General features: G+C 38.9%; 1 long non-coding RNA gene across 3 annotated transcripts; it reads left to right on the top strand.

Moving 5' to 3' along the window:
* The first annotated feature begins 765 nt into the window (after positions 1-765).
* On the top strand, positions 766-6,779 carry LOC118497669. Of its 3 annotated transcripts, none has more exons than XR_004900200.1 (4): positions 766-1,190; positions 2,763-2,867; positions 4,759-5,161; positions 5,840-6,779. It is a non-coding gene; the product is annotated as an uncharacterized LOC118497669 (long non-coding RNA). The 3 variants fall into 3 exon arrangements; XR_004900195.1 differs by lacking the exon at positions 766-1,190 and adding an exon at positions 1,518-2,576; XR_004900189.1 differs by lacking the exon at positions 766-1,190 and having other exon boundaries at positions 1,518-2,867.
* The last annotated feature ends 505 nt before the right edge of the window (positions 6,780-7,284 follow it).

Raw genomic sequence — 7,284 nt, 5'->3', positions numbered from 1 at the left:
TATAACCCAGGTTTGACACCCTGTGACTTCTGGCTTTTCCAAAAACTAAATTCACCCTTGAAAAGGAAGAGATTTCAGACCTTCCGTGAGATTCAGGGAAACACAACAGGGCAGTTGAAGGTGATTGGGAGAACTGTGTGGGGTCCCAAGGTGCCTACTTTGATGGGAACTGAGGTGTCATTGTCCTATGTACAATTTTTCTTGTATCTTGTATCTTCTTCAATAAATCTCTCTCTTTTTTTTTCATATTATGTGGCTGGATACCTTCTGGACAGACCTCATTCATATAAAAAAATGACCCTATCTGCACCCCACTGGTTCCTCAATCCTCTCCTCCCTGTCACAGACTGTTTTGGGAGGGGTGGTTTTTCTGTTATTCTAATTATCTTTCTCCCAATCAACCACCCAGCCATTTGTATCCTTCCCCTCTCTGACAGACAGCCAGTCATATGAAGGAAAAAAAAGGCAAGTGAAAGGGGCAGTGGAGTCGGAACTAACAAGTTCATCTGGTACAGTTTCATGGCCGAAGACATGAGACCTCTGGGCCAGAGAACAAAGACATTATTGCTCACAGCATTAGCAGTAGCTAGAGGATCAGCAGGTTTGCTTATTCTCCAGGCTCACATTCCAACAGGGCAATGCAAGGAGGGCCAAGTGATACCTACTCTTACAGTGGGCCATAGTACAGGAGAGAAACCCCAAGCTTATGGGACTTGAATCTTATACTGGACAGTAAGCATGCCTGTGTTTTGGGGGTTTTTTTGCCCCAAGGGGTAATGACTTCATTATATCTTATTGTAAACAAACCTTCTTTTGGCTCTGGAGGGAGACCTTATCTCTATGTTTTAATGTTGTTCACTACTCAAACATTATGGAAGGATAATCTGGAGCAAAAATAGTCTGCTTAGAAGACATGCAGAAAAATGAGAGACTCATGGAAACATGTGTCCCAACACAGGGCTCTGACCCTCTCCCCTAATTATTTATTTCATCACATCTGATTGAGGTTATTATTTACCTATAAGAAATGGGAGTTGTTAAAAATATCTGAGAAGGAAAGTTGTTTTTTTAAAAACATAAAGACTAATAGCATTGTTTTAGTCATTTCAGTTCACTGTATCAAGCTATCACAGGCTGAATGACCTAACGAACATGTATTTCTCGCAACTTGGGATGCTAGGAAGTCCAAGGTGAGGCACCAACAGATCAGTGTCTCGTAAAAGCTGTTTTCCTGGTTTGCAGGTGGGGTTGTTCAATCATCACAGGGTGGAGAACAGAGACAGGGAAGCAAAGGAAGGGAGAGCGTTAACGCCAGCATGAGAGTCCACCCTCAGGATCACTCAAAGACCCCATCTCCTCAGACCGCCTGTCCATTATGGGCCAAGGTTTTGACATGTAGACTCTAGGGGACACAAGCACACATTCAGTGTCACTTAAAACTTGACAGTTGGTTGAAAAAGGACTAGGAAACAAGTACTATTTCATTATTCCATGCAAGAGGTAATATTTACATATTTATGTGACATACTTATTTTGTTTACCTGCCTGGCTAGACTTTTTGTTCTTTTTGGAATCCAGACTGTATATTGTACTAGCTAACAATTTCTTATATCCTCGTCACAAGGTGGAGTGTATAGTACACACAGCAAATACCCTTGCTAATACAAGGACATTAATTTGGATCCAAGAACAGTGGATAATGCTCTTAATAACTGGCTGCAGGAGCATACCACAGGAAGATTTTTATTTTTTGCTCACACTTCTTCATTACATATGTCATTCGCCAAGAAAAGTAATTAGCTCTTGAATGCTGTTTCTTTTTTTTTGAAAATTCTCTTCATATACAAATTATATTATGTTTATAAAGAACAATATGTAAGCTCTTTTGGCACCTGTCTCAAAAAGTCAGCCCATAAAAAGGTCAAGATTCAAGTGTGTGGCAATGCTCTCTCCATTTTCAAGAGCCTGGAAGGTGTACTTTCTTTTTATAACTGTGTTTCTACATCAAGGGTCGCTAAAATGTGTAGCTGCTTTATAATTGCACAGGAGCATTGCAAGAAATTGAATTCTAATATTGATGCTTCCCATTCTTAATGTTGCGGTCATGTTTTCTTTCAATTAATTAGAAACATAACGTTTGTTATAGGAAAATGCCTGAAGCAAAACGTGATTCCAGGTACCAATCAAAGGGGAAAACAAAGCTCTCGATGCTCACTGCATGAACACTCTCTCTTTTAAGGTTAATGCAACGGAAAGAAACGGCAGGGGTTTTGTTGTTTTACTTACTAGAGGAAGCACTTTTATTTAGAAGCAAATGAAAGCATCTTATTTAACTGTTTGAAAGGTAACTCTTGCCAAATGATGATAGAAATATTTAACAATATTATTTTAGTCAATTTAGCTAATTAAGCTTGCGCTGCATCTTGTGATTGCTTTGAGTCCTTCAAGAATTTTGAAACATCAGAGAAAGAAAAGAATTTTTATGGAAGGCAGCTGCAGAGCTGAGTTGAGATGACACATGAAATAATAACTCCAGTAGAGCAAGTCTCGCATATTTCATGGAGACACATTACACTGTACGTAGTAATACTTCAGTACTTTAAGATGCAATAAACCACTGTATTGAACACACGCTGGGTGAATATATTTTGTTTCCTTGTGTTTTTCTTTTTGACTCTCCCCCTCTTAGAATTGGCTGTTCACATGTTAGCTCTCATTTAGCTTTTTCTCATTAAAATATTGAACAATTTGTTATTTTTAAGGTCTCACTTCCTCCTAACATGACAAGCCATCTATGATCTCTGTGAGCCCTGTTTTCGCCACACTCTGTGACTTCCTGTGGTGAGTGCAGCAGGACAAAGACTGAGGTACTGCAATCCAGGTTCTTACCTAAAACTCCCTGATTGTGTGTCCGGAAGACAATGCAAAACAAATACTAAAAGGTTCTCAATTCCACTCTTGGAAAATTCCAAACTAACTTTTTCACATTCTGGTGGAAGTGGCTAAGCATTTCCCATGTCATCAGGATTATGCAAATACATAAATGTGGGTGTGGGTATATGATTTCCATAACTTTGTAAACAACCAACAATGAAAACCTTGTACAACCCAATCTATCCCTAATTAGACCTTATATAATGTGATTTTAGTGCTGTTTTTTCTTTGTTTAATTTCACTATTGTTAATTCGTGAGTTGTCTGCTTTATTCTGAAAATAGAAATTTTTTTTCAATTTTTCCCTGGCGAGAGAGTAGAAGAGAAGTGAGAAGGAGTGTTCTTTCTTTTTGTACTTTTTTAAAATTGTTGTTCAAGTACAATTGTCTCCATTTTCCTGGCTCCACTTTCCCCTGCCTCAGCCATCACCACCTCCCACTCTCAATCCTTCTCCCTTTCGGAAGGAGTGTTCTTTTCAGCTCTCGTTCTCAATGCCATTGTCAACAAGATCCGGTGCCACCGTCACTGTCACATCCTAGACACCACTGTGCACAATTTATGAGGTTTACATAAAGGTTATGTAGAATGAATCACTGGCCTTTATCTTTGTGCGTTATCCTCTTTGCATTATTTATGAGCAAAGAACAATGCATTCCGCTGGACTCCAATGTTCGACTGCTATAATTCACCTGATAAAACATTTTTTTGCCTGGAGATTCTGACACTGAAGTGAAGAGGCAGCTCCCTCTTTTTCAGAAGAGCCATACAGCATGTTTCATATAATACATCAGAAACACACCGAGGGCACCTATTATTAATGATCAGTCTTGAGAGATAGCACAACCCCCAGAAGAATAAACTTTCTTAAGCCTATATTCTGCAAGGAATGCTACTTATCTTGTCCATCCTCTGGACACAATTCAGTCTTTCCATCGACATTTGGTTAAGTGCCTACTATGTTCCAGGTGCTGTTATAAGTGTTTGGAATTCTTCAGTAAACAGAGAAACAAAATTACAGTCTTGGCCTAGGTTCCCCTGCGAAAGGCCTGAGATAAGGGCTGGAATGCATGAAGTTTAATTTGGGAAATAAACCCAGGTTACTGGAGTAGGGAAGCGGAAGAGCAACACAGACAAGAAGGGAAAGTTAATTTACAGTTGCATCATTGAACTGATTACCTTGGTGAACAACTGGAGCACGGATCCTCTAAGGATCTTCTGAGGAGCCATACATGCGTACCCCAGAACTGTCCCCCTGAGAAAGAGGAGAGCAATTCCCATCCCCAATTGTTGAGGGTTATCTCATGGAAACTGAACTCTCTTCTGCATGTGTCAGCGTCCCCTTTAGAACTGGAGAGAACGTCCAGGGCCAAAAGCAAGAGATTTGGAGTATAAAGAAGACAGAAGCTGTCATATTATACCTGCATGAACAGTGTGCCACAGCAATGGCTGGAGTGAAAATAGGGGCCAAAAAAATATGACAAGATGCAAAAGATATTTGATACAATCCCAGCCCTCGAGTAGCTTCTAGTTCAGTCAGTTCCATTTTATCCAATCTGCATGCTCTCCTTCAGGCTTTCTAAAGAAAACAACGAGGTTAAACAAGAATGGCTGCCCTCACACAATAGAATTAAACCCATGGATAGTTAAATCCTGTTCATTTAATTAGACTCTGATAATTTAAAAATGATATATAAAAATATAAATATAAAAAGGCTTACTATATTCTTGAGTCTTCATGGAGCAGGATTAAAGTTACAAATAGATGTGTCTAAGAGAACCAACAATAGTGTGGCCTTGTCTGGATAGCTCTTGTTTTATTTTCTAGGTTCTCCAGGATGTGAACATGAGTTTATGTCTATCTAGAATCAGTTTCAACGGACATCCTAGGGTCGCAGGTATTAACTGCTACCAAATCCTAAGACAAAAGACATTCAAGTAAAGGAGACAAGAAAAAAACAGCTTTTCAACACTTGCCTGAACCTTCAAAGTGGAAGAATCTAAAAAACCCAAAGTATTCCTAAGGAGGGCTCAGTAAGATGCCACCATAACCATTCTAAAATGAAACTAAAAAGAGTTATCTTCCACACTTGGACCAATGAGGCACCACCAGCTTGAAACATGGACCCCACAGAGAGCAGACAGAAGACAGGAGAGGATGGAAAAGAAAATGATGTAACATCAGGGAAACTAAACTGGAAGCTCATTCAATGGCTGACAGCACTTGAAATGTAGGGCAAATAATGAGAAAATTTCTTTTGTACTCATGATAAGTTTGAACTTTTGGTGATAAATGTTTGGACATCTTCCTGCACCTCTTCCAGATATCACGGGACATGAAAGATGTCCAGATCACACATAATAAAATGAAGAGAAGGAAATATAAAAATAACAAGGTACAATGATGCATAATGCAGGAGGAGGCTTAGAGGCTGGTTGACTTTATCACCCTCAGGTCCAGCTGCCAAAGAGGGGACCTCAGATTATTGACTCAGGCTGTATGATCTGGAGTCAAAAGTCAGTTTACCTTTGTACTCAAAAGTAAGCCAAGTGAAGAAATGCAAGTTCTTAAACACTATTTTACATCAATATTTCTGCTGACTCTCTAAGTTCTTAATGAATGAAATGTCGTCAGATTTACCTTTCCTCCTAAATAGAATATTGTGGGTGAAACCAGCAACTTCAACTGATTTGAGTTGGTTTAATGAAGATCTTATATATCTTATTTTGCTGTCTGACCATAACTCTTCTACACCAAGAAAAGCTGGTGCTAAGTAGATAATACACCATGAATGTCAGTAAATGCAATTTTTAAAAAAGCTTAAAAATCAGAACTTGGGCAATCAACAATTTGCTTTTCCTTTGTAACATCAAGTGACTAATTGTAGTGATTCTCTTTTACATTACAGGATGTCACTGGTATGAACTGTGTGAGCCACAGTGCAGTACTGAATATACCCTTGGCCAACAGGAGTCAACTGCAACCTGTTACACAAACATAATCAAATGACCAGATAAATTAAGTCTTAGGAGAGAGAATTATCTTCTGTTTTATCCTGAGAAATACACCCTGACTTTTCAGATGCTCCAAAGTGCCAGGACAGGCGTGCCAAAAGATTTCACTAAAAACAACATTCTCTGAAAGAAAATGGTTAGTAAAGTTTAGTGAGGAGAGAATTTCCACTTGTTCTGAAAAGGCTTTGTTCTGGTGTTCAGACTATGATGGATGATTTCCAGACCCTTAAGTGAGCAGAGCCTCATGAACTTTGAGATTTGTCTTTTTTCAAGAAGGGATTCAGCAAAAAGAAACTGATGGAAAGTGTGCTTTTACCTGTATACAGAGAAGGGAGTTGGCTAGATTTTTTTTAGAAACTAAAAGAAAAAAAAAAACCCAACACCAAGAATCACAAATCTTGACTCATTGTTTTATATTTGTTTTTCTTGTTTTAATTCTAACCTACTATTATTCAGTAAATAGCTTTCCATAATACATATAGATTCGCATTGCAGTATAACCCTCTATAATAAGGTGATGTATAACAGAGTTAATTAATTAATGCAATTTCAATTTACTTTGCTTTCCAGAGACCAAGTCTCTGGAGTGAAATATCTACAGTTAATGATCAGCAGAGACTAAACTGAGGTCATTGTATTACCAACTCCCAAATTTAATTTTACAGATGAGAAAGAGATTATTAAAGTGTGTTTCCCTTTCAAATTTAATATCTTATTTTGTAGATCTTTATCATCTTTTATCACTTTGCTTCCTTCTTAGCTGGTGTTTTCCCTTATACGATTTATTCATTTTCCAGGCCTTTAGAATTAAAAGCTGCATAGCCAGCATCATGAGCCTTTGTTCACAGTGTCTGGCCCTTGTTTTCAATTATTTTTAATAGTAGAGTTAGGCCAGCAAAGATGATTTTTCAAGGCTTAGACAACTGTGTTTTCATTCCTTCTGCCATCCCTTTAAGAGTGTAAGGCTATTTGCTAGAAGTCACATTCTTGGGAGAAAGAGGAGATGAAGAAAAATCACTTGCAGAATCTTTCCAAGGTCCTAATCGGAGATGGGGGGAGCATTCCTAATGATGAGAAGTCACACGCATGTGATGCAGACACCGGCCCACAATGTCCACGGCATTATGGATGAGACATGAGATAAATTCACACGGACTACCAAGTCCTGTGGAGAAAAAGGGACGGCATGGCTTCTCTCTCAAGGGAAGGGCAACTCGGAGCAGCCCGGCCACTCTCTCTAGGGGAGAGTGCCCCATCCTTCCCTTCACAGGTTTTTATTGGAATCAATTTGCACAGGAATACAGGTAAAGTTCATTAATCATTGTCAGGCAGTAAAGAT

The sequence above is a fragment of the Phyllostomus discolor genome, chromosome 1 (genome assembly GCF_004126475.2).
Source record: "Phyllostomus discolor isolate MPI-MPIP mPhyDis1 chromosome 1, mPhyDis1.pri.v3, whole genome shotgun sequence".
NCBI classification, from domain to species: domain Eukaryota; kingdom Metazoa; phylum Chordata; class Mammalia; order Chiroptera; family Phyllostomidae; genus Phyllostomus; species Phyllostomus discolor.
This window is presented reverse-complemented; position numbering and strand designations above follow the sequence as displayed.